Genomic DNA, 23586 nt, shown 5'->3' with positions numbered 1-23586 from the left:
AGAGAGTTAATGAGGTGCCTTGTATTTCGTTAGTGACATCTCCAATCCAGTTGATTTTAGGTTTTTTTCTATATTTATTACTATTGAACTCAGATGGAATTACTGCTTAACTTCATTAATTGGCAGCATTTTTTACTGGTTCCCTCGACCTTGTTTTGTTTGGCAAACAATGTAATATACCATCATGGTATATTACCTTTAAGGCGTTTTGATGAAAATTGAAGTCCAAGGTTAATCAGTTGGTATTTTAGAGTAACGAGTGAAGTACTTGAGGTTTAATCGGGTGGTGAAGGAGGGGGGGATTTGGGGTATTTCACCACCCGCGGACGCGGGGTAGTCAGTTCCTGTAGGGTAGGCATGCTGACAAGTCCCTTATTCCCTCAAAACTTTGTTGCCCAGAAGCTTGGCTTACAGGAGTGCGCCCAACTCCCAACATAGTCAAGCACATAATTTTAGTAACAATCCATTGCTGTTCTAAATTTTAACAACGTTGAGGCAACTTTTTGCCCGAAAAAGGTTTTTTTGCGAATCTATAGCTGTTATGAACTTCTATTGTGTTGATGAACTTGTAGGCACGGCTTGCCAAGCCGTAACGTAATTATATAGGGAAACCAAAGAGGTGACATGCATTATATGGCCTTGATACAGCTTGATGTTCTATAGACACTGACTCAAGCCAATAGAAAGATTATTTCTTTGAATATCTTTGCTGTTCTTAATCCAAAGACGCTCTCACTCTTTGAACACGCCAGTATAAAGTGTCTGTTATTTCGGCATAGAAGTTGAATATATTTCTTGATCTGTCTATCGAAGTCTTGTTGTGGGTTTTTTTATAATGATGATGATCATCATATTTTTGAGCTGTGTAGGTTTAATCTTTTAATATTATAATACTGGTAATAGTAGCTATGATGAATTATCTTTCTGTTGAAGCTTAGCAGTTGGCACGTGTTAATACGATACGAATGTAGTTGTACGAAATTAGTCTTTAAATTGTATGTTTCAAGTTTGACAATATACACTGCTTGTAGTATTTTTGTCGAAATAATCTTAATCTTCGTTATATTAGTTATGTAAAGGAGCGGGGGTTGAAAGAAAACTTTACAATTTACTGGCAATTATATGTTCATTTAAATATAAGATTTTGAGGGTCTAATTTTAAAATTTTGTCACGCAACTCTTAACTTTAAGTTTGGAAACAGTGCTGCTAGAACATGGCAATTATTGTTTTGCGCGTGGGTTACCAAAGGGACAATGAAAAGGTTGTTAAGTTTTGGGGGAAAAAAGTATTCCAGAAGGCTTTGCAAATTGTACCCCTGTTGGATTTACGCAATGCAACCTGCCACGCAGACTACTCCAGCTGGTGAGAAACACAATGAGATTATGCAAAACTTACTGGAATATTAATTGGAAAAATAATTTAGTCATTTTATTTTTCAGGGTAATATATATATATTGGTAACCGCAATTGGGGAATTAAATCTCAAACTTTATAAAAACAAATTCTCCAATAATAGTAGGATATTAGTTATAGGACAAATTAATAAGTTCACATGGCTTTTTTTAAGCCTAACTATTAAATAGTTTAAAAATCAATTTTTGTAAGTGGCATCGGATTGGGTCGGGTACACATTATTGATAAGTTATAGCAAGAAAAGGTTATATTAATAGATAATATTTAAACATAAAATCTCTGGTAATCTTTGAAATTGTAACAGGGTAATATTAGATTAGATTAATTTAATTTATAAAATCTCGTAGATGTTTTTGAACGGTTTTAAATTGTTAATGTAAAAAATTTATGGGTTCTTAATTCAAAAAAAAATATAGCGCGCTTAAAAGAGAAAAAATGGAAGATGCGAAACTGATATTTAGAAAACTCTTTGAACATATTAATTTCAACAAGTATTTATTTAAAATTTGGATACGATTGTCTAAATCTCAGTTCCAAAAATCTGTTCAATGTTAACTAATAGGATGAGTTTGTCTCAATAGTTTCACCAGCTTATTAAAGAATTATATTTAATCACATAGCATTACCAACAGGGGTTACGTTTTTACCGTGTTTTTTACATAAAGCACCATTGGGGCAAGATTAATACAGAGTACTAAAAACCCTTCACTAGAAAATTCTAAAATGAATGCAAGAATCATCGCCTTTTTTCGTAACAATAGCATGGCCCTACAATCCTCCCTCCTCTCCCTTTCACGGTTATTATAGTAGGCAACATCAAAATTACTCCAGAACCATCGTTAACCTTAAACTTGCTCTAGGATTAACAATCTTAAACAGTCATAAATTACTTTAAAGGGAATATGAAACTATTAGTATATCTTTGACAGATATGATGCTCCTTTCTGGTACGAATATTGAAATTTTGGACTTTACTCGGGGTAAATTTGATATGGATTCTTCAAGCACGTTAGATTCCCTTTAATGCGTCTGGACTCTTTCCAAGAGAAGAACAGTGACGTCAGTCAAGTTACTGACGAATCTCTCCCTTTTTCTGATCATTGTATCACTGACCTCGTACCAGCCGTTGTCTTTTCTCACAAAGTTCACATAATGTCCCTCGGCTAACGATTCACCTTTATGAATAATCACCCCTTTAGTTTTAAAAAGCATCTTACTCATAGTGACATTTTGATTTTCAAAACTTGATATTTTGGTCGAAATCTTAATTGGTCGATCATCTTTGTAATCGCCACGGAGAAGGCACAGAAAAACGTACTTCCCGCTGGATATCAATACATCACGCTCTTGTATTTTTGGGTTGTTACAAAATACGCATGGCACCTGTGTTAATCTCATCCTTTTTTCTAGAGATTTCCAATCAATTTTATCTCGGTTTTAAAGTGGAAGATTGAAAATGTTGCTTTCAACAATATTCTCCGAATTTTGTTCAACTTGACACTTGGGGCATTTGGTAACGTTTCGTGACTTTGACCAAAAAAGATCTTTTAGAGCCTTAGAGTAATCGGCTTCCATTTCTTGGCTTAGTGTCGTCAAAAGGACCATCAAAAATTCACTGGCGTCTTGTTGATCGATTTGCGTAAAATGATTTCCGACAGCCATTCTCAGTTCCAACCCTTTACGACTGAAACTTCCTTGAGAACTCTCGATGTCGTTTATCGTGTTATGGAGGCAACGTAAAACTGGTTTTTCAACGAATGATCCATTGTAAGATTTAACCAATTCTCTTAATTCCGGCACTAATAAGAGTAGTTGCAAAACGCTATAAGAATAGCACGTTACTTGGTCATCGTTAGCTAGGGATGGCGGTTTTCGGAAAATTCCGAAACCGGTATTTGACGATGTCAAATCCGGAATTTGCCGGAATTCCGGAATCTTGTTACACTCCGAAAAATCCCGGAATCAATCCGGTTTTAATTCCGTATTGATTCCGGAATAAATCCGGTTTCAATTCCGGAACCAAACCGCATTGATTTCGGAATCAATACGGTTTCAATTCCAGAATCAAAACGGTTTCAATTCCAGAATCAAAACGGTTTCAATTCCGGATCCAAAACAGTTTCAATTCCGGAATCAAAACGGTTTCAATTCCGGAATCAAAACGGTTTCAATTCCGGAATCAAAACGGTTTCAATTCCGGAATCAAAACGGTTTCAATTCCGGAATCAAACCGGCTTCAATTCTAGAATCAAACCGGCTTCAATTTCGGAAACAAAACCAAAATTACACCGACACCAAATCCGGAATTTAACCGATATCAAAATCGGAGCTATTAACATTAACTATATAGCTATAACTTACATTAGCTATATTACTAATTAAGGCAAGGAAAATAAATTTTGTTAAATTATGGACAGACAAATAGGCTAAACACCATTAGCTATTATTGTATATTGTTGAGTTTGTTTCCCACGGTGGAATTTAGAATTTTGTTTTTATTATTTTATCACGAAAGAGAGCCAATCCGCCTCTCTTATACACCGACTTCCTAACAAAATTAAAGTTGAATGTGACGCCACGAAGAGCATTACGCCAACCTCCCCCTTGTCACGGACTGTCACAAATTCAGAAACTCCCCCCTTAAGAGTGTGACGCCGTTTATGGAAGGTTTCCATTTGTATTATTTGAAGAGATGAAGATTGAAGACAATAGTCTTACTCTAGATTCTTGAGTAATGTTGGCTGAAAACATTCCGTATGAGCCGGAATTCCGTACAAACCGGAATACCGGGGGGGGGGGAGTTTCTGAATTTGTGACAGTCCGTGACAAGGGGGAGGTTGGCGTAATGCTATTCGTGGCGTCACATTCAACTTTAATTTTGTTAGGAAGTCGGTGTATAAGAGAGGCGGATTGGCTCTCTTTCGTGATAAAATAATAAAAACAAAATTCTAAATTCCACCGTGGGAAACAAACTCAACAATATACAATAATAGCTAATGGTGTTTAGCCTATTTGTCTGTCCATAATTTAACAAAATTTATTTTCCTTGCCTTAATTAGTAATATAGCTAATGTAAGTTATAGCTATATAGTTAATGTTAATAGCTCCGATTTTGATATCGGTTAAATTCCGGATTTGGTGTCGGTGTAATTTTGGTTTTGATTCCGAAATTGAAGCCGGTTTGATTCTAGAATTGAAGCCGGTTTCATTCCGGAATTGAAACCGTTTTGATTCCGGAATTGAAACCGTTTTGATTCCGGAATTGAAACCGTTTTGATTCCGGAATTGAAACTGTTTTGGATCCGGAATTGAAACCGTTTTGATTCTGGAATTGAAACCGTATTGATTCCGAAATCAATGCGGTTTGGTTCCGGAATTGAAACCGGATTTATTCCGGAATCAATACGGAATTAAAACCGGATTGATTCCGGGATTTTTCGGAGTGTAACAAGATTCCGGAATTCCGGTAAATTCCGGATTTGACATCGTCAAATACCGGTTTCGGAATTTTCCGAAAACCGCCATCCCTAGATGTAGTTAAGATGACGTCATCAGATAGCCAACATGGTTAGTTCTTTTTTGATTAATCAGTCAGTTCGTTTTGCTCGCCCAGTCTCTTCACTTAGCTCACCCAATACGACAGTACTATTATTATTATGTAATCTATTAATAGTTGATTGATGAAATAGTCGCGTTATTGTTTTACTAATTCAAACTTAATAAACACTAATCTTATTTATGAATAACGTGCATGATTAATTGTCACTAATTGTCAATACAGAACGGTCTTAAACACAACAGAAAGAATGGCGAACTGTCCCTTTCGTAAAAAAATGCACCCGCGCCACTGGCAAACAAGTGGCCGGGGAAAAAATACAACTGCCTAATTTTTTTCAAGTATTGACTATCCGACCGGACTCGAGAATATTCGCCATTTTCAGTTTTCTGTAATAATAATGTTCACAATCATAACCAACGTACTTAATTATTCTCTGGGGAAAGCTCGTTCTTCGCTTACACCAAGTTGGCACGTAATCGTGTTTGATGTTATTTACTTCTAATATCAGAATACGGCGACAAAACTTAAATTTAAACGGCAAAATACTACAATAGTTAATTAGATAATGGTTTACTATCGGTCTTTGATGTTTTAAGTATCAACGTATAGCCTAAATTTTGAGCTTGTCATTTTTAAACCCTTAACTATTACAATGGCAAATAGAGAGCTCAAAGTATTACTCCATCTGTTATTATCTCATAAATTCGTGTGTTTGTCAACATAATTGGTGTCAATCGAGGTTGTCCAAGGATGTCGTCGATACTGTCGATGTGTTGGTCCTTAGAAATTAGTAGTTCGCCGCTCAATAATCCCGAATAACATTTGATAAAAAACATTGCGCCAAGTAACCAGCCCAGCAATAGAATTCTCGCGGCAGTTCCATCACCAACATCATCAGAATCTGAATTCAAATGAAAAGACCTGTTTACGCTGGGAAAAAATATGAGCGCCTAAATTTTTCTAATCTGGAAATCCTTGTGCGCAACTGAAACAAATGCTAATGAACTTAACAGTTTTCGAGGAGACCAGAGACGTATTTCCAAACATTTTCATAGATGATGCGGTGTAGAGAAGGTGTCCTAGTTGATTTGATATATTTGAGAAAGGACGTTGCTAGCACCATTAGGATCAAACAGGAAATCATCGTCAACCAGATTGTTCCATTGAAGCCTTTCATCGCCAGACGACTTTCAGCCTGATTTCCTTTATCTTTGACACACGTTAAGATACAATAGGACACAGTTTGCAAAGCTGGTGATACGTGATAAAGATCCAATCCGGCAAAATGTGGGAAATAAGTTATAGCAACCGCGTCTGTAATCTATTAAAGGAAAATTACGTTACACTTATGAACTGTGAAAGTATTTTATATTTTAACTCCGGTTGAATTTAAATCTTCCTCGTTCAGTATTCATACCCCATGTACTAGGGCTTTCTCCCATGAATGCTTCTCATCACTCAAAATTGTCTCATTAAGTTGGATCATGTCGTCACGTGCGTTGTCAGTGCTCACAAATTTCAGCCTGTGTAAATGATAAACCATTAAGAGAATTCGATATTCATTACGATTTTCACTAAATCGTCTTTTCTGAGAAAAGTATGTTTATCATTTTGATGATATGTTATAGTTTAGATAGATTAAGTTCTTTACAAAGCTTAAGATTAACGTTTTTAGATTATGGGAAATTGTTGAAACACTTTTTACTTCTGATTAATAACGACATTTAACTTATCTCAAAAATTATATAATATATATCTAATATATATAATCAGGGGTAGATTTAGTTTTAGAAGTGGGAATAGAGAATGGTTAGTATTTAGCTCAATCCGACTCATAGCCCAGTATAGAGCCCCTCCCTCAAACACGTAATTAAATATTTAAGTTATCATATTCGCTCGCTTAAACTACGTTTTCATGACGGTGCTGACGGGGACAGCGAAAAATGCGTAATTGCCTTTTCTGTCTGTCGCTATGACCCGCCTCTTCTTTCATACCCCTCCGTCCCGGGGAAGGGGGTCCGGGACTTTGACGCGGTCAGATTACTCTTATATAATGTATGCATTTAATATACAAAACTGGACGTACGTTACGTTTTGCAAGTTACATAGAATGTAATGAAATCGGAAAATGGTCAATAGAGGATGCTGCACAGCCATATCTCCTTTCGTCAATAACAGTTCGGAGAAATTGTCATACTGAGCCGAAAAAAATAAATACATATATATATATATATAAATTGCCTAAATTCACCCCTTGGTCAGTTAATATTTTTAAGTTCCTACAGATAACAATGAGAATCTGAAATCCATGATTCAATCTTCAGTTCTGAGTCCTATACAGTGCGTGTTGCATTACCACGAAGTAATCCTGTAGTAATGGAGCAATTCTTGTCTATTTCCTTAACTCCTTAAATGTATTTGGTCCGTACCTCGTTAAGCGTACTTGTTTAAAACGCCCATTTGTAATTCGATAAAGTATTTTAATTTAAAATATATAAAACACTCTATTCTTAAAGTTTGCAACGCTAATGGGATCTTGACATTTTTAGAGTAACTTCAAATCAAACCTACAGTCCGTTATTACAGTCAATACTAAATGATCTAATATTTTCAAGCAATATTTTACACTCTTAAAGGAATCAATGCGAGTCGATAATACTGTTTGTACGAAATGCCTTCAATTTTAGAACGCGTTCGCCTCTATCTTTTGGGTAAATGGTCACTGAGAGAGCTCGTTATTATTATGGACGCGTCTGTTTACGTCCAGTTGCTTTGCTTTTGAGGTTAAATCGTCATTTATTTCCAGACAAAATCATTCTCCCTTAGAGGAGGAAAGTTTGATTCTGGAGAAAAATACTCTATTTGGCTAACACGAGAGACCCTTCCTATGCGTGGACGTAAAATCAACTTTTAGAGCGCCGATTTTAGGTTGAGCATACGTTTTAGGTGTCACTTGGTTGTATCAAAAAGAACTTCTATAATTCAGGACTAGTTTACTTACATATTTCCACCGAGAGGTGGCTGCCCAACCGCGAAAAGCATTCTCGTATTTTTAAACAGCAACAAAAGGCTCCCCACTCTGCTACTCCTGAATCAAACTTTCCTCCTCCAAGATTATTCGCTATACACTAATAGACTCTTTTAAAAGCATTTTAGATTAAAATGAACGCTCCAATGACATGATTAAAATATTGTGACAATGTTTCGCAAACGTTTGCTTAATGGACTTATTTTAACAAGTTTTCGTTGCTCTTAGCAACCAACTATGAAACAGTGCTGTCCACAACATTTTCATTAAAAAATTGTTTTAGCCTTAAGAAAATTATATTTTTCATTCTTAAAACAATGGAATATAAATTTATTTAATTTTAAAGAAATCGGTTTGTCGCCGTAAGTCAAATTGCGAAGTTAGAACATCTTTCGAAAAATACACGTGATGAGCACGTAATAAATAATCACCAACTATGTACATTTCCTACAATGTTATTTGCATGTTATGTTCGTTGCATTGGCGTGAAAGTGTCAGATCTTTTAGAGTAATGAATTGAGTCGAGTGGACAAGGCTTCGCAATTGGCGACATATACACCAACCCAGCCTTTATAGATAGTGCTTTTTCCGCCTGAAACTGAATCTCTCATTCTAGCTACCTTGCCCGTATTCCCAATTATCCTTCGCTAACCCCAAAAGCAGAGTAAAAAGAAAATATTTTAGTCTCAAAAGCTCTGAAATCTATCGGCTTCAATACAGCTGTTCATCAAATTAAACTAAAATTTGAGGGTTGTCGCAATATAACAGGGAGAATGCTTTGACGATAACAGTATTGTTTCTTTCACAATACTTCTAAGAGCCTGAAGAGGATTTTTTCTTAACATGTTTTCCGTTCATCCGAAGTCAGGAAAACTGCTTTAAACTCATATCATAGCTCTAATGTACTTGCTTTCGCAATTTTTTTCACATTACGAGCTCCAAGGTGATCCTGGATCTTTCCTTAATCGGTTTCTATCCACGCTTGTGTTTCGTGTACCACTGGCCAAAGTCTGTATGATACCTAGCTACAAACACACACAAACAGATAAAACACCATCGCAACTACACCTAGCTAAAAATTGGAAAATGTAAATCTAACCGTTTTGGCTGTTTGATTTAAAGCCCAACCCTCAGCCAATGACAGGTGTCTGCCCTTAGCTTTTTTTCGCTTTGACATCATATTAAAAATAAAATAATATAGCTATTACAGTTTGAACTCCATTATAGCCTAGCAAAGTAATTCTAAATTAGGAAAAACGAATCGAGATGAAACTTCGATGCGTAGAACGCGAGTTTTGGTCCCTTGAAAATCATGAAATCTATCAGGCTTCACATTCTGGCTCATTCGCTTTGAAGATCAATAAAAAGCAGTTCAAAATGGAAAGGCTGAGGTGTTTTAAAACTCATATAAAAATCTCATGGTAAGGTGGATCAAGTGTGCTTCCAATCCATTATCATCGAAAGGGTTAAGATTTACGCGGCGATCGACTAGGCTTACGGGGAACATCTGTCCGTTATGGTCTAGTGGCTAGGATATCTGGCTTTCACCCAGAAGGCCCGGGTTCAATTCCCGGTATCGGAGACAGTGCTTTTGTACTGCTTTTAAAGAATAAATTTAAAGACACATTTATAGGAATAATATCTAGGGTTTGATCAAACCAGTCCGATATGCTCCAGTGGCTAGGATATCTGGCTTTCACCCAAAAGGCCCGGGTTCGATTCCCGGTATCGGAGACAGTGCTTTTGTACTGCTTTTAAAGAATAAATTTAAAGACACATTTATGGAATAATATCTAGGGTTTGCTCAAACCAGTCCGATATGGTCTAGTAGCTAGTATATCTGGTTTTCACCCAGAAGGCCCGGGTTCGATTCCCGGTGTCGGAGACTGTGCTTTATACCGCTTTTAAAGATTAAAATTAAAGAGATATTTATAGGAATAATATCCAGGGTTGCTCAAACCATTCCGATATGGTGTAGTGGCTAGAATATCTGGCTCTCACCCAGAAGGCCGGGGTTCAATACCCGGTATCGGAGCGAGTGTTTTTGTACCGGTTTTGAAGAAAAGACTTAAGGATATAGGTTTTTGAATAGAATTAAGACTTGGTTAAGCAAGTCCGATATGGTCTAGTGGCCAGGATATCTGGCTTTCACCCAAAAGGCCCGGGTTCGATTCCCGATACCGGAGCGAGTGCTTTTGTACCGTTTTTGAAGAATAAACTTAAGGATATAAGTTTATTAATAGAATTAAGACTCGGTTGAGCAAGTCCGTTATGGTCTAGTGGCTAGGATATCTGGCTTTCACCCAGAAGGCCCGGATTCAATTCCCGGTAGCGGAGACAGTGCTTTTGTACTGCTTTTAAAGAATAAATTTAAAGACACATTTATGGAATAATATCTAGGGTTTGCTCAAACCAGTCCGATATGGTCTAGTGGCTAGGATATCTGGTTTTCACCCAGAAGGCCCGGGTTCGATTCCCGGTATCGCAGCGAGTGCTTTTGTACCGCTTTTCAAGAATAGATTTAAGACTTGTTTGAGCTAATCCGATATGGTCTAGTGGCTAGGATATCTGGCTCTCACCCAGAAGGCCCGGGTTCGATTCCCGGTTTCGGAGCGAGTGCTTTTGTACCGGTTTTGAAGAATAGACTTAAGGATATTGGTTTATTAATAGAATTAAAACTTGGTTAAGGAAGACCGATATGGTCTAGTGGCTAGGATATCTGGCTTTCGCCCAGAAGGCCCGGGTTCGATTCCAGGTATCGCAGACAGTGCTTTTGTACCGCTTTTAAAGAATAAATTTAAAGACACATTTATAGGAATAATATCAGGGTTTGCTCAAACCAGTCCGATATGGTCTAGTGGCTAGGATATCTGGTTTTCACCCAGAAGGCCCGTGTTCGATTCCCGGTATCGAAGACTGTGCTTTGTACCGCTTTTAAAGAATAAATTTAAAGACATATTTATAGGAATAATATCTAGGGGTTGCTCAAACCAGTCCGATATGGTCTAGTGGCTAGAATATCTGGCTATCACCAAGAAGGCCGGGGTTCAATTCCCGGTATCGGAGCTAGTGCTTTTGTACCGGTTTTGAAAAATAGCCTTAAGGATATAGGTTTATGAATAGAATTAAAACTTGGTTAAGGAAGAACGATATGCTCTTGCGGCTAGGATATCTGGCTTTCACCCGGAAGGCCTGGGTTCGATTCTCGGTATCGGAGCGAGTGTTTTTGTACCGGTTTTGAAGAAAAGACTTAAGGATATAAGTTTATTAATAGAATTAAGACTTGGTTGAGCAAGTCCGTTATGGTCTAGTGGCTAGGATATCTGGCTTTCACCCAGAAGGCCCGAGTTCAATTCCCGGTATCGGAGACAGTGCTTTTGTACTACTTTTAAAGAATAAATTTAAAGACACATTTATAGGAATAATATCTAGGGTTTGCTCAAAACAGTCCGATATGGTCTACTGGCTAGGATATCTGGCTTTCACCCAGAAGGCCCGGGTTCGATTCCCGGTGTCGGAGACTGTGATTTGTACCGCTTTTAAAGAATAAATTTAAAGACATATTTATAGGAATAATATCTAGGAGTCGCACAAACCAGTCCGATATGGTCTAGTGGCTGGGATATCTGGCTTTCACTTAGAAGGCCCGGGTTCGATTCTCGGTATCGGAGCGAGTGCTTTTGTACCGGTTATGAAGAATAGACTTAAGGATATGGGTTTATGAATAGAATTAAAACTTGGTTAAGGAAGACCGATATGGTCTAGTGGCTAGGATATCTGGCTTTCACCCAGAAGGCCCGGGTTCGATTCCCGGTATCGGAGACTGTGCTTTTGTCCCGCTTTTAAAGAATAAATTTAAAGACACATTTATAGGAATAATATCAGGGTTTGCTTAAACCAGTCCGATATGGTCTAGTGGCTAGGATATCTGGTTTTCACCCAGAAGGCCCGGGTTCGATTCCCGGTATCGGAGACTGTGCTTTGTACCGCTTTTAAAGAATAAATTTAAAGACTTATTTATAGGAATAATATCTAGGGGTTGCTCAAACTAGTCCGATATGGTCTAGTGGCTTGGATATCTGGCTTTCACGCAGAAGGCCCGTGTTCGATTCCCGGTATCGGAGCGAGTGCTTTTCTACCGGTTATGAAGAATAGACTTAAGGATATGAGTTTATGAATAGAATTAAGACTTGGTTGAGCAAGTCCGATATGGTCTAGTGGCTAGGATATCTGGGTCTCACCTAGAAGGCCTGGGTTCGTTTCCTGGTATCGGAGAGAGTGCTTTTGTACCGGTTTTGAAGAATAGACTTGAGGATATAGGTTTTTGAATAGAATTAAAACTTGGTTAAGGAAGACCGATATGGTCTTGCGGCTAGGATATCTGGCTTTCACCCGGAAGGCCCGGGTTCGATTCCCGGTATCGGAGACTGTGCTTTGTACCGCTTTTAAAGAATAAATTTAAAGACATATTTATAGGAATAATATCTAGGGTTTGCACAAAGCAGTCCGATATGGTCTAGTGGCTAGGATATCTGGCTTTCACCCAGAAGGCCCGGGTTCGATACCCGGTATCGCAGCGAGTGCTTTTGTACCGGTTATGAAGAATAGACTTAAGGATATGAGTTTATGAATAGAATTAAGACTTGGTTGAGCAAGTCCGATATGGTCTAGTGGCTAGGATATCTGGGTCTCACCTAGAAGGCCCGGGTTCTATTCCTGGTATCGGAGAGAGTGCTTTTGTACCGGTTTTGAAGAATAGACTTAAGGATATAGGTTTTTGAATAGAATTAAAACTTGGTTAAGGAAGACCGATATGCTCTTGCGGCTAGGATATCTGGCTTTCACCCGGAAGGCCTGGGTTCGATTCTCGGTATCGGAGCGAGTGTTTTTGTACCGGTTTTGAAGAAAAGACTTAAGGATATAAGTTTATTAATAGAATTAAGACTTGGTTGAGCAAGTCCGTTATGGTCTAGTGGCTAGGATATCTGGCTTTCACCCAGAAGGCCCGAGTTCAATTCCCGGTATCGGAGACAGTGCTTTTGTACTACTTTTAAAGAATAAATTTAAAGACACATTTATAGGAATAATATCTAGGGTTTGCTCAAAACAGTCCGATATGGTCTACTGGCTAGGATATCTGGCTTTCACCCAGAAGGCCCGGGTTCGATTCCCGGTGTCGGAGACTGTGATTTGTACCGCTTTTAAAGAATAAATTTAAAGACATATTTATAGGAATAATATCTAGGAGTCGCACAAACCAGTCCGATATGGTCTAGTGGCTGGGATATCTGGCTTTCACTTAGAAGGCCCGGGTTCGATTCTCGGTATCGGAGCGAGTGCTTTTGTACCGGTTATGAAGAATAGACTTAAGGATATGGGTTTATGAATAGAATTAAAACTTGGTTAAGGAAGACCGATATGGTCTAGTGGCTAGGATATCTGGCTTTCACCCAGAAGGCCCGGGTTCGATTCCCGGTATCGGAGACTGTGCTTTTGTCCCGCTTTTAAAGAATAAATTTAAAGACACATTTATAGGAATAATATCAGGGTTTGCTCAAACCAGTCCGATATGGTCTAGTGGCTAGGATATCTGGTTTTCACCCAGAAGGCCCGGGTTCGATTCCCGGTATCGGAGACTGTGCTTTGTACCGCTTTTAAAGAATAAATTTAAAGACTTATTTATAGGAATAATATCTAGGGGTTGCTCAAACCAGTCCGATATGGTCTAGTGGCTTGGATATCTGGCTTTCACGCAGAAGGCCCGTGTTCGATTCCCGGTATCGGAGCGAGTGCTTTTCTACCGGTTATGAAGAATAGACTTAAGGATATGAGTTTATGAATAGAATTAAGACTTGGTTGAGCAAGTCCGATATGGTCTAGTGGCTAGGATATCTGGGTCTCACCTAGAAGGCCTGGGTTCGTTTCCTGGTATCGGAGAGAGTGCTTTTGTACCGGTTTTGAAGAATAGACTTGAGGATATAGGTTTTTGAATAGAATTAAAACTTGGTTAAGGAAGACCGATATGGTCTTGCGGCTAGGATATCTGGCTTTCACCCGGAAGGCCCGGGTTCGATTCCCGGTATCGGAGACTGTGCTTTGTACCGCTTTTAAAGAATAAATTTAAAGACATATTTATAGGAATAATATCTAGGGTTTGCACAAAGCAGTCCGATATGGTCTAGTGGCTAGGATATCTGGCTTTCACCCAGAAGGCCCGGGTTCGATACCCGGTATCGCAGCGAGTGCTTTTGTACCGGTTATGAAGAATAGACTTAAGGATATGAGTTTATGAATAGAATTAAGACTTGGTTGAGCAAGTCCGATATGGTCTAGTGGCTAGGATATCTGGGTCTCACCTAGAAGGCCCGGGTTCTATTCCTGGTATCGGAGAGAGTGCTTTTGTACCGGTTTTGAAGAATAGACTTAAGGATATAGGTTTTTGAATAGAATTAAAACTTGGTTAAGGAAGACCGATATGGTCTTGCGGCTAGGATATGTGGCTTTCACCCGGAATCAGGGTTGGCACGCTGGTATCCAGTCCGGTTTTATCGACCAGAATTAAACCATAATATAATAAAGGAGTACAGCGCAGGCACCATAAAGTGAGATGGAAGGAAACGTTTGACCCACATGTCTTTACCTCTTTATTTCATCGAAATGGTCGATTCCCATATGTTGTGGGTTGGTTTGACGCGCCCTCCTCCCACTGCCCACCCGAAACTCTTGAGACTGAGTTGAATTTTTCGCAACGCTATATTGTTGGGTCGGACCCCGCATTTAGAAAAATCTTTATCAGACCCTGCCCTATTGAAGATCACAAAAAAGTCTACCCGGGCCCGACCCTAGCTGCCCTATTGAAGATCACAAAAAAGCCAACCCGGGCCCAACCCTGCCCTATTGAAGATAATAAAAATGTCTACCCGGGTAGACGGAATGATAACCCTACCCGACCTGACCAGCAAAACATTTTAAGTAATTTTCTCACCCAACCCGACCTAGGATTTTCCGACCCGATATGGGTCGGGTTGGATAGAAAAATCCTGATTAAATCAGGGGCCCTACTCATCTCTAAAGGAAATGTCTATAGTTTTATCAACTTTTATGTACAATAAAAATGATTCTCAATTAGACGGCCTAGCAGAAGACAACTAGCGCGCTAAATGTAAAAAGAAGTGCTAAAATTAAGCACTATAGAGTAGTTTAAAAAAAGCCAGTTAAATCCAATAAAATCCGGTTTAAACCAGCAAAAAACCATACCAGTGGCTTTTTCAAGAAAAATCCGGATTTTTGCCAACCCTGGCTTTAAAGCTACAAAAGGACTAAATGCATCGTAATTACGATAAAGATTTCCACATATTCACTTTATATTATGGAAAAAGTGAATATTAAGGTTCTGTAGGATTTCTTAACACATCAAAACAAAGCGAACTGCTAACTCGGCGCACTAGTGTGACAACGGACAGACACACACAGACAAAAGTATGGACTGCTTTTTAACTCTTTCCGTATTAATTTTGAATTGAGAAAAGAGATTATCTTAAATATTAAAATAAATATAATTAATATTTTCTTCGTTAGTTGTTCGCCTTATTGCGCGTTTCATCGTTTTAAAAAAGAATAATTAAACAACCTTGAGAGACTTGACTAATATTGACGTTTGAATTGAAGGATATGACTGTTGTTTCGCCTTACTCAAATAGGTAGTATATAAAGGATTCGAATCGCAGCTGTAGATAAGTACATCGCAATTGCGTGAACCTTGGAGAAAGACCCCTCCATTGGAAGGCTAGACGTTTCTCGTAACCCTAGCCGATCGCCGCGTATGTCTTAAGCTTAAGGATGATGGTGGTGTTAGAAGCCAGGTGTACAGACTGGTGTCCATGTGGGATGGATAACAACAAAGACCAGAAGATGGTGGTGTTAGAAGACTGGTGTCCATGTGGGATGGACAAAAACAAAGACCAAGAAGATGGTGGTGTTAGAAGCCATGTGGACAGACTGGTGTCCCTGTGGAATGGACAAAGACGAGAAGGTGGTGGTGTTTAGAAGCCAGTAAGTACAGACTGGTGTCCATGTGGAATGGGCGATAGACTAGAAGATGGTAGTGTTTAGGAGCCAGTAAGTTCAGACTGGTGTCCTTGGGGGCTGCACAAATGAACAGAGTTGTGAGACAGGCAATGGAGTAATGGCCTGTAAGTGAAGTACAATTTCCGGGACTGTAAATTCGTCTGGAAATTGAATACACGTTTGCTCCGATTTGCAAACTGCGAACGCGGTCACGTGGGTGTAACAACGGACAGTCAGACACACAGACAGACACACATACACACAGACTCGTCGAAATTAGAACCTCTCCGTGACATACGTCACTCGGAGAGGTAGAAACTCGGTAGTAACCAATAAAGCCCGACCGGAAATTATTTGAGTAACATTCAAGATCCGTATAGCCAATTTTTGAGAAAACAAGATAGAGACCCCCCGAAAGCCACCCACAAGATCATGAGAGAAAAAACAATTGACCAAAAAAATAACAATTTAAAGGCAGCGACATGCGACGCATTCCAATGCGTTCCTTGTAAAAAAACAATGTCCATGTCCTCAATGAATTCGACAAATAAAGCCATCTTACCAACGTCGCGTAAACCATGAACATTTAAAGTAGCTATTTTGACAACCATGCACCCTACTTTGTCTGTGAAGGGTCCGGCGGTATATTCGGAGTAAACCCACGAGCGTTAGCCAGATTCGGATTCTGTTTCCTCAGGAACTGGGGACGTTTCTGCGACAAGTCAGAGGTGGAACCAAGAGAATGTTTAGTTCCCCGATTGCCTCCCTCTCTGACTCAAAAGGGTTAACTTCCGCATCGGGGTCACCATCGACGAGCATATCCTCACTAGAACTGAGATTCTGGCCATGATGGCCAGAAATGGCAACGGTGACGTTAGGAATCTCCGCATCAGCAACTCCATCGGACATGGGAGCAGGGGGCAAGCCTTCCCCATCGCGGACTGGAGAGACTTCGGACTGGAGCACGACATCGCGTTCAGAACCGATAGCTACCTGACCCAACGTCTCTGGGCAGTGACGGGCAAGATGACCGTGTGTCTCACATCGACGACAAACATTGCACGGACAACTTTTGTAAATGTGACCTTCAGCGAGACACCCGTTATAAACCCGATTTTGCGCCTCATGGCGAACGCGATAAAAGGTTTCGCGCCCGAGAACATCCGCGATTTTCAAGCCGTACGGAAGTGATGAATCCCCCTTGGGCAAAACCACGCGTACGCAACGCTCACCAAGATACAATCCATGAATTTTACGCCAAACGACCTCCCCCTTGATTTCGCAACCAAGGGAGACCGATTTCGCAACCACGGCATCATCGGACACGAATTCAAGCAAACCATGTATTTTAAAAATTACCGTTCTCGAGACGACTGATTCAGCAGGACACAGGACGTTTCATGATTTCCACCCCAGCTTTGACACACTCTTCAGCATCTTCCTCCGACAAAAACGTAATAAAGTAACCTTCAGTACCAGGAACCACAGACGAAATGGCATCAAGACCAAATGATTTTTTAACGGCAGCAACAACAACAGCAGTGGTTTGCACCATACAAACAAAGACGACGCTTCGTCGAAGCGCCTCCATGATGGAGGACTCTCCGAAGGAAACCCTCGAGACCGAGGCTTCGCGGGCGAAAGCCGAAATCCGTAAAATCAAAAACAGCCAACAAAATACGCCGCAAAAAACCGACTAACAAGGCGAAGAAAGGACCTCCGAAAAAGGAAACCGTAAAACGCAACAAACACAGAGAGCGAAAAGAAACAACCGCACCCCGCGAAAGCAAACAACGATCTTCTAAAGCCAGGTATCCTAGCCACTAGACCATATCGGACTCAACCAAGTCTTAATTCTATTCATAAACCTATATCCTTAAGTATATTCTTGAAAAGCGGTACAAAAAGCACTCGCTCCGATACCTGGAATCGAACCCGGGCCTTTCGGGTGAGAGCCAGATATCCTAGCCACTAGACCATATCGGACTTGCTAAACCAAGCCTTAATTCTATTCATAAACCTATATCCTTAAGTTTATTCTTCAAAAACGGTGCAAAAGCACTCGCTCCGATACCGAGCATCGAACCCGGGCATTCTGGGTGAAAGCCAGGTATCCTTGCCACTAGACCATATCGGTCTTCCTTAACCAAGTTTTAATTCTATTCTTAAACCTATATCCTTAAGTCTATTCTTCAAAACCGGTACAAAAGCACTCGCTCCGAAACCGGGAATCGAACCCGGGCCTTCTGGGTGAGAGCCAGATATCCTAGCCACTAGACCATATCGGAGTAGCTCAACCAAGTCTTAAATCTATTCTTGAAAAGCGGTACAAAAGCACTCGCTGCGATACCGGGAATCGAACCCGGGCCTTCTATGTGAAAGCCAGATATCCTAGCCGCAAGACCATATCGGTCTTCCTTAACCAACTTTTATTTCTATTCATAAACCTATATCCTTAAGTCTATTCTTCAAAACCGGTACAAAAGCACTAGCTCCGATACCGGGAATTGAACCCCGGCCTTCTGTTTGAGAGCCAAATATCCTAGCCCCTAGACCATACCGGACTGGTTTGAGCGACCCTAGATATTATTCCCATAAATGTGTCTTTAAATTTATTCTTTAAAAGCGTTACAAAACCACTGTCTCCGATACCGGGAATCGAACCCGGGCCTTCTGGGTGAAAGCCAGATATCCTAGCCACTAGACCATATCGGACTTGCATAACCAAGTCTTAATTCTATTCAAAAACATATATCCTTAAGTCTATTCTTCAGAACCGGTACAAAAGCAATCGCTCCGATACCGAGAATCGAACCCGGGCATTCTGGGTGAAAGCCACATATCCTAACCGCAAGACCATATCGGTCTTCCTTAACCAACTTTTAATTCTATTCATAAACCTATATCCTTAAGGCTATTCTTCAAAACCGGTACAAAAGCACTAGCTCCGATACCGGGTATTGAACCCCGGCCTTCTGTTTGAGAGCCAAATATCCTAGCCACTAGACCATATCGGCCTTGCTTAACCAAGTCTTAATTCTATTCAAAAACCTATATCCTTAAGTCTATTCTTCAAAACCGGTACGAAAGCACTCGCTCCGATACCGAGAATCGAACCCCGGCCTTCTGGGTGAGAGCCAGATATCCTAGCCACTAGACCATATCGGTCTTCCTTATCCAGGTTTTAATTCTATTCATAAACCTATATCCTTAAGGCTATTCTTCAAAACCGGTACAAAAGCACTAGCTCCGATACCGGGAATTGAACCCCGGCCTTCTGTTTGAGAGCCAAATATCCTAGCCCCTAGACCATACCGGACTGGTTTGAGCGACCCTAGATATTATTCCTATATATGTGTCTTTAAATTTATTCTTTAAAAAGTGTTACAAAAGCACTGTCTCCGATACCGGGAATCGAACCCGGGCCTTCTGGGTGAAAGCCAGATATCCTAGCCACTAGACCATATCGGACTTGCTTAACCAAGTCTTAATTCTATTCAAAAACCTATATCCTTAAGTCTATTCTTCAAAACCGGTACAAGAGCACTCGCTCCGATACCGAGAATCGAACCCGGGCCTTCTGGGTGAAAGCCAGATATCCTAGCCGCAAGACCATATCGGTCTTCCTTATCCAACTTTTAATTCTATTCATAAACCTATATCCTTAAGGCTATTCTTCAAAACAGGTACACAAGCACTAGCTCCGAGACTTGGAATTGAACCCCGGCCTTCTGGGTGAGAGCCAGATATCCTTACCACTATACCATACCGGACTGGTTTGAGCAACCCTAGATATTATTCCCATAAATGTGTTTTTAAATTTATTCTTCAAAACCGGTACAAAAGCACTCGCTCCGATACCTGGAATCGAACCCGGGCCTTCTGGGTGAAAGCCAGATATCCTAGCCACTAGACCATATCGGACTTGATTAACCAAGTCTTAATTCTATTCAAAAACCTATAGTCGATTCTTCAAAACCGGTACGAAAGCACTCGCTCCAATACCGAGAATCGAACCCGGGCCTTCTTCGAGAAAGCCAGAAATCCTAGCCAGAGACCATATCGGACTTGCTTAACCAAGTCTTAATTCTATACAAAAACCTATATCCTTAAGTCTATTCTTCAAAACCGGTACAAAAGGACTCGCTCCGATACCGAGAATCGAACCCGGGCCTTCTGGGTGAGAGCCAGATATCCTAGCCACTATACCATACCTGACTGGTTTGAGCAACCCTAGATATTATTCCTATAAATGTGTTTTTAAATTTATTCTTCAAAACCGGTACAAAGCACAGTCTCCGATACCGGGAATCGAACCCGGGCCTTTTGGGTGAAAGCCAGATATCTTAGCCACTAGACCATATCGGACTTGCTCAACCAAGTCTTAATTCTATTGATAAACTCATATCCTTAAGTCTATTCTTCAAAAACAGTACAAAAGCACTCGCTCCGGTAACGGGAATCGAACCCGGACCTTTTGGGTGAAAGCCAGATATCCTAGCCGCAAGACCATATCGGTCTTCCTTAACCAAGTTTTAATTCTATTCAAAAACCTATATCCTTAAGTCTATTCTTCAAAACCGGTACAAAAGCACTCTCTCCGATACCAGGAAACGAACCCAGGCCTTCAAGGTGAGACCCAGATATCCTAGCCACTAGACCATATCGAACTTCTCAACCAAGTCTTAATTCTATTCATAAACTCATATCCTTAAGTCTATTCTTCATAACCGGTACAAAAGCACTCGCTCCGATACCGGGAATCGAACCCGGGCCTTCTGGGTGAAAGCCAGATATCCTAGCCACTAGACCATATCGGACAGGTTTGAGCAAACCCTAGATATTATTCCTATAAATGTGTCTTTAAATTTATTCTTTAAAAGCGGTACAAAGCACAGTCTCCGATACCGGGAATCGAACCCGGGCCTTCTGGGTAAAAGCCAGATATCCTAGCCACTAGACCATATCGGACTTGCTTAACCAAGTCTTAATTCTATACAAAAACCTATATCCTTAAGTCTATTCTTCAAAACCGGTACAAAAGGACTCGCTCCGATACCGAGAATCGAACCCGGGCCTTCTGGGTGAGAGCCAGATATCCTAGCCACTATACCATACCTGACTGGTTTGAGCAACCCTAGATATTATTCCTATAAATGTGTTTTTAAATTTATTCTTCAAAACCGGTACAAAAGCACTCGCTCCGATACCTGGAATCGAACCCGGGCCTTCTGGGTGAAAGCCAGATATCCTACGCACTAGACCATATCGGACTTGCTTAACCAAGTCTTAATTCTATTCAAAAACCTATGTCCTTAAGTCTATTCTTCAAAATGTTATAATAGGCCTAGGTCTATAGTAGTAATAAAAAATATAAATTTGTTATCTAGGCCTATTGATAATCGGATATAAAAGGCTACGCATAATCTTGTACGGCAGAGTTAAAATTGTAATCGCGCATAGCAGGTCGAAGTATTAATAAATAACTATCCTAGTTGAAATAAGTATTCTTTTAAACACACCTATAACATGGTGTCAGAAGTAAACATTTACTCTCAGTAATCAACGTCTACGCCGCAATTACCAGACGATGGCTTCTCTCCGTCCACCGGAACCATTCACACCGGGCGATTCCCCAGCTTTGGCCTGGGAGGAATATAAGGAACGATACTCGTACTTCTCGGTAGCCTCGAAACTCGACGCCGAGGATGCCACGTACCAAAAAAATGTCTTCTTACACGTCTTGGGCACCGATGGTATACGCATTTTCAAAACTCTCACGATCGGTAACGATGCGACCAAGACTCCGCTCGAAAATATCTTCTCCGCCTTCGACAATTACTACAAGCCATACAAAAGCGTCAACTACTCGCGATACCGCCTCTTCACTATGAAACAAGCCCAGAACCAAACGTTTGATCAGTACTTCACAGCCTTAAAAGTTCTTGCACCAACTTGCGCTCTCGGAGCCCTGCAGGACTCTATATTGGCAACTATTATCCTCATAGGAACGAGATCACCCGACGCCCGTAAGAAAATGCTCTTAATTGATGATTTATCCCTGGATGAAGCTGTGTCTATCTGCCAAGCCGAAGAGACAACGACGGAACACCTCCACCACATTGCCAATACAAGCCCAGGCGCACCATACGATAGCGCCAGTACTCTCGATGCCATCCAATATGATCCTCACCGGCCAAGGAGTCTGCACCAGAGAAGACCCTTCACAAAACAGTACAGAACACGGGCAGCCAGCGAAACTCGCGGATCTACGCATCAACCATCCTACCGACCAAGGGCTCGATCACTGGGCAACCGGGATCGCATGTCAAACGACCAGCAACGATGCACCCGCTGTGGACAACGACACAGATATAACTACTGCCCTGCTGACGGATCACAATGCCGATCGTGTGGCGGCATGAATCATTGGGCTTCCACTTGCCGCTCCGTACGCACCCTCGATGAAATGCCTCTCACCCAAGATCATATCCCAATACCACTGGATGAACATAACGATCCATTCGAACCACTATTTCTCAACTCTCTCACGTTGGACACAACAACAACGGACAACTATCAGAAACAAGAGGAGGACAATATTTGGAGAACCACCGTAAAGGTTGCGAGCCTAGACATCACGTTCAAAATCGACCCGGGATCACAAGTCAATGTAATAACTAATGAACAATACCGACGTTTACCAGAAGCTCCACCCTTTAGCAAACCAATTCATTACATACGTGCCTACTCCGGACATGAAGTAACAGTCATAGGCCTAGTGTATCTTCCAGTCTCGTCACAAGAAGCAACAGCGTATAGCCCTTTCTACGTGATTCCCATGAATGCGACTCCAATCTTGAGCGGCAAACTTTCCAGAGCCCTTGGACTGATCACTCGATCACCGTATAACACGCAGATGACGACATCCCAAGCAGACAACGTTTCAACTGAAATAGCACCCCAAGCGCACTGGCCCTTAGACGCTTTGATCAAACCTAAAAGAACGGAATCAGAAGATCAGCTAGTACAGCGTCAGACAAAGGAAATAATAGAAGAATACAAGGACGTGTTCAACAAGATTGGCAAGCTTCCTGGCAAACATGAACTCCGTGTCAAGCCACACGTAATCCCCACCATATGTCCACCTCGGCGCATACCAATCCACCTCCGTGGAGTGGTGCTGGAAGAACTACAACGCATGATGCAAAATGGAGTAATAGAAGAAGTGAAGGAGCCATCCAGCTGGGTACATCCGATGGTGGTGGTGATAAAGGACACGTCAGCCCAAAATGACCAGAAGATCAAGGTCAGAATCTGCATCGACCCTCGAAACCTAAATCCAGCGCTTCTCAGAATGGAGTTCCAAATGCCTACAACGCAGGAAATATATGCAGACCTGTCAGGATCGAGGTACTTCACGGTACTTGACGCACAAAGCGCCATTTGGCAAATACAGTTAACAAAATCCAGCTCACGGTTGTGTACATTCTCTACGCCGTTCGGGAGATATCGCTT

General features: G+C 40.8%; 15 non-coding genes across 15 annotated transcripts; 8 read left to right on the top strand and 7 right to left on the bottom strand.

The window, feature by feature from the left end:
* Positions 1–9511: 9511 nt before the first annotated feature.
* TRNAE-UUC (transfer RNA glutamic acid (anticodon UUC)) lies at positions 9512–9583 on the top strand. The gene has a single exon. It is a non-coding gene; the product is annotated as a tRNA-Glu (tRNA).
* Positions 9584–10542: 959 nt separating this feature from the next.
* TRNAE-CUC (transfer RNA glutamic acid (anticodon CUC)) lies at positions 10543–10614 on the top strand. Its single transcript has one exon. It is a non-coding gene; the product is annotated as a tRNA-Glu (tRNA).
* An 835-nt stretch (positions 10615–11449) lies between these two features.
* Positions 11450–11521, top strand: TRNAE-UUC (transfer RNA glutamic acid (anticodon UUC)). Its single transcript has one exon. It is a non-coding gene; the product is annotated as a tRNA-Glu (tRNA).
* A 230-nt stretch (positions 11522–11751) lies between these two features.
* TRNAE-UUC (transfer RNA glutamic acid (anticodon UUC)) lies at positions 11752–11823 on the top strand. Its single transcript has one exon. It is a non-coding gene; the product is annotated as a tRNA-Glu (tRNA).
* A 79-nt stretch (positions 11824–11902) lies between these two features.
* On the top strand, positions 11903–11974 carry TRNAE-UUC (transfer RNA glutamic acid (anticodon UUC)). The gene has a single exon. It is a non-coding gene; the product is annotated as a tRNA-Glu (tRNA).
* Positions 11975–13111: 1137 nt separating this feature from the next.
* Positions 13112–13183, top strand: TRNAE-UUC (transfer RNA glutamic acid (anticodon UUC)). Its single transcript has one exon. It is a non-coding gene; the product is annotated as a tRNA-Glu (tRNA).
* A 230-nt stretch (positions 13184–13413) lies between these two features.
* Positions 13414–13485, top strand: TRNAE-UUC (transfer RNA glutamic acid (anticodon UUC)). Its single transcript has one exon. It is a non-coding gene; the product is annotated as a tRNA-Glu (tRNA).
* A 79-nt stretch (positions 13486–13564) lies between these two features.
* On the top strand, positions 13565–13636 carry TRNAE-UUC (transfer RNA glutamic acid (anticodon UUC)). The gene has a single exon. It is a non-coding gene; the product is annotated as a tRNA-Glu (tRNA).
* A 4648-nt stretch (positions 13637–18284) lies between these two features.
* On the bottom strand, positions 18285–18356 carry TRNAE-CUC (transfer RNA glutamic acid (anticodon CUC)). Its single transcript has one exon. It is a non-coding gene; the product is annotated as a tRNA-Glu (tRNA).
* Positions 18357–18711: 355 nt separating this feature from the next.
* Positions 18712–18783, bottom strand: TRNAE-UUC (transfer RNA glutamic acid (anticodon UUC)). The gene has a single exon. It is a non-coding gene; the product is annotated as a tRNA-Glu (tRNA).
* A 684-nt stretch (positions 18784–19467) lies between these two features.
* Positions 19468–19539, bottom strand: TRNAE-UUC (transfer RNA glutamic acid (anticodon UUC)). The gene has a single exon. It is a non-coding gene; the product is annotated as a tRNA-Glu (tRNA).
* Positions 19540–19920: 381 nt separating this feature from the next.
* On the bottom strand, positions 19921–19992 carry TRNAE-UUC (transfer RNA glutamic acid (anticodon UUC)). The gene has a single exon. It is a non-coding gene; the product is annotated as a tRNA-Glu (tRNA).
* Positions 19993–20364: 372 nt separating this feature from the next.
* TRNAE-UUC (transfer RNA glutamic acid (anticodon UUC)) lies at positions 20365–20436 on the bottom strand. The gene has a single exon. It is a non-coding gene; the product is annotated as a tRNA-Glu (tRNA).
* A 380-nt stretch (positions 20437–20816) lies between these two features.
* Positions 20817–20888, bottom strand: TRNAE-UUC (transfer RNA glutamic acid (anticodon UUC)). The gene has a single exon. It is a non-coding gene; the product is annotated as a tRNA-Glu (tRNA).
* A 79-nt stretch (positions 20889–20967) lies between these two features.
* Positions 20968–21039, bottom strand: TRNAK-UUU (transfer RNA lysine (anticodon UUU)). The gene has a single exon. It is a non-coding gene; the product is annotated as a tRNA-Lys (tRNA).
* Between the last annotated feature and the right edge of the window lie 2547 nt (positions 21040–23586).

This window comes from Phalangium opilio, unplaced genomic scaffold, assembly GCF_054372755.1.
Source record: "Phalangium opilio isolate 3A_F unplaced genomic scaffold, DU_Popi_V2 ptg000523l_1, whole genome shotgun sequence".
NCBI classification, from domain to species: Eukaryota; Metazoa; Arthropoda; class Arachnida; order Opiliones; family Phalangiidae; genus Phalangium; species Phalangium opilio.
This window is presented reverse-complemented; position numbering and strand designations above follow the sequence as displayed.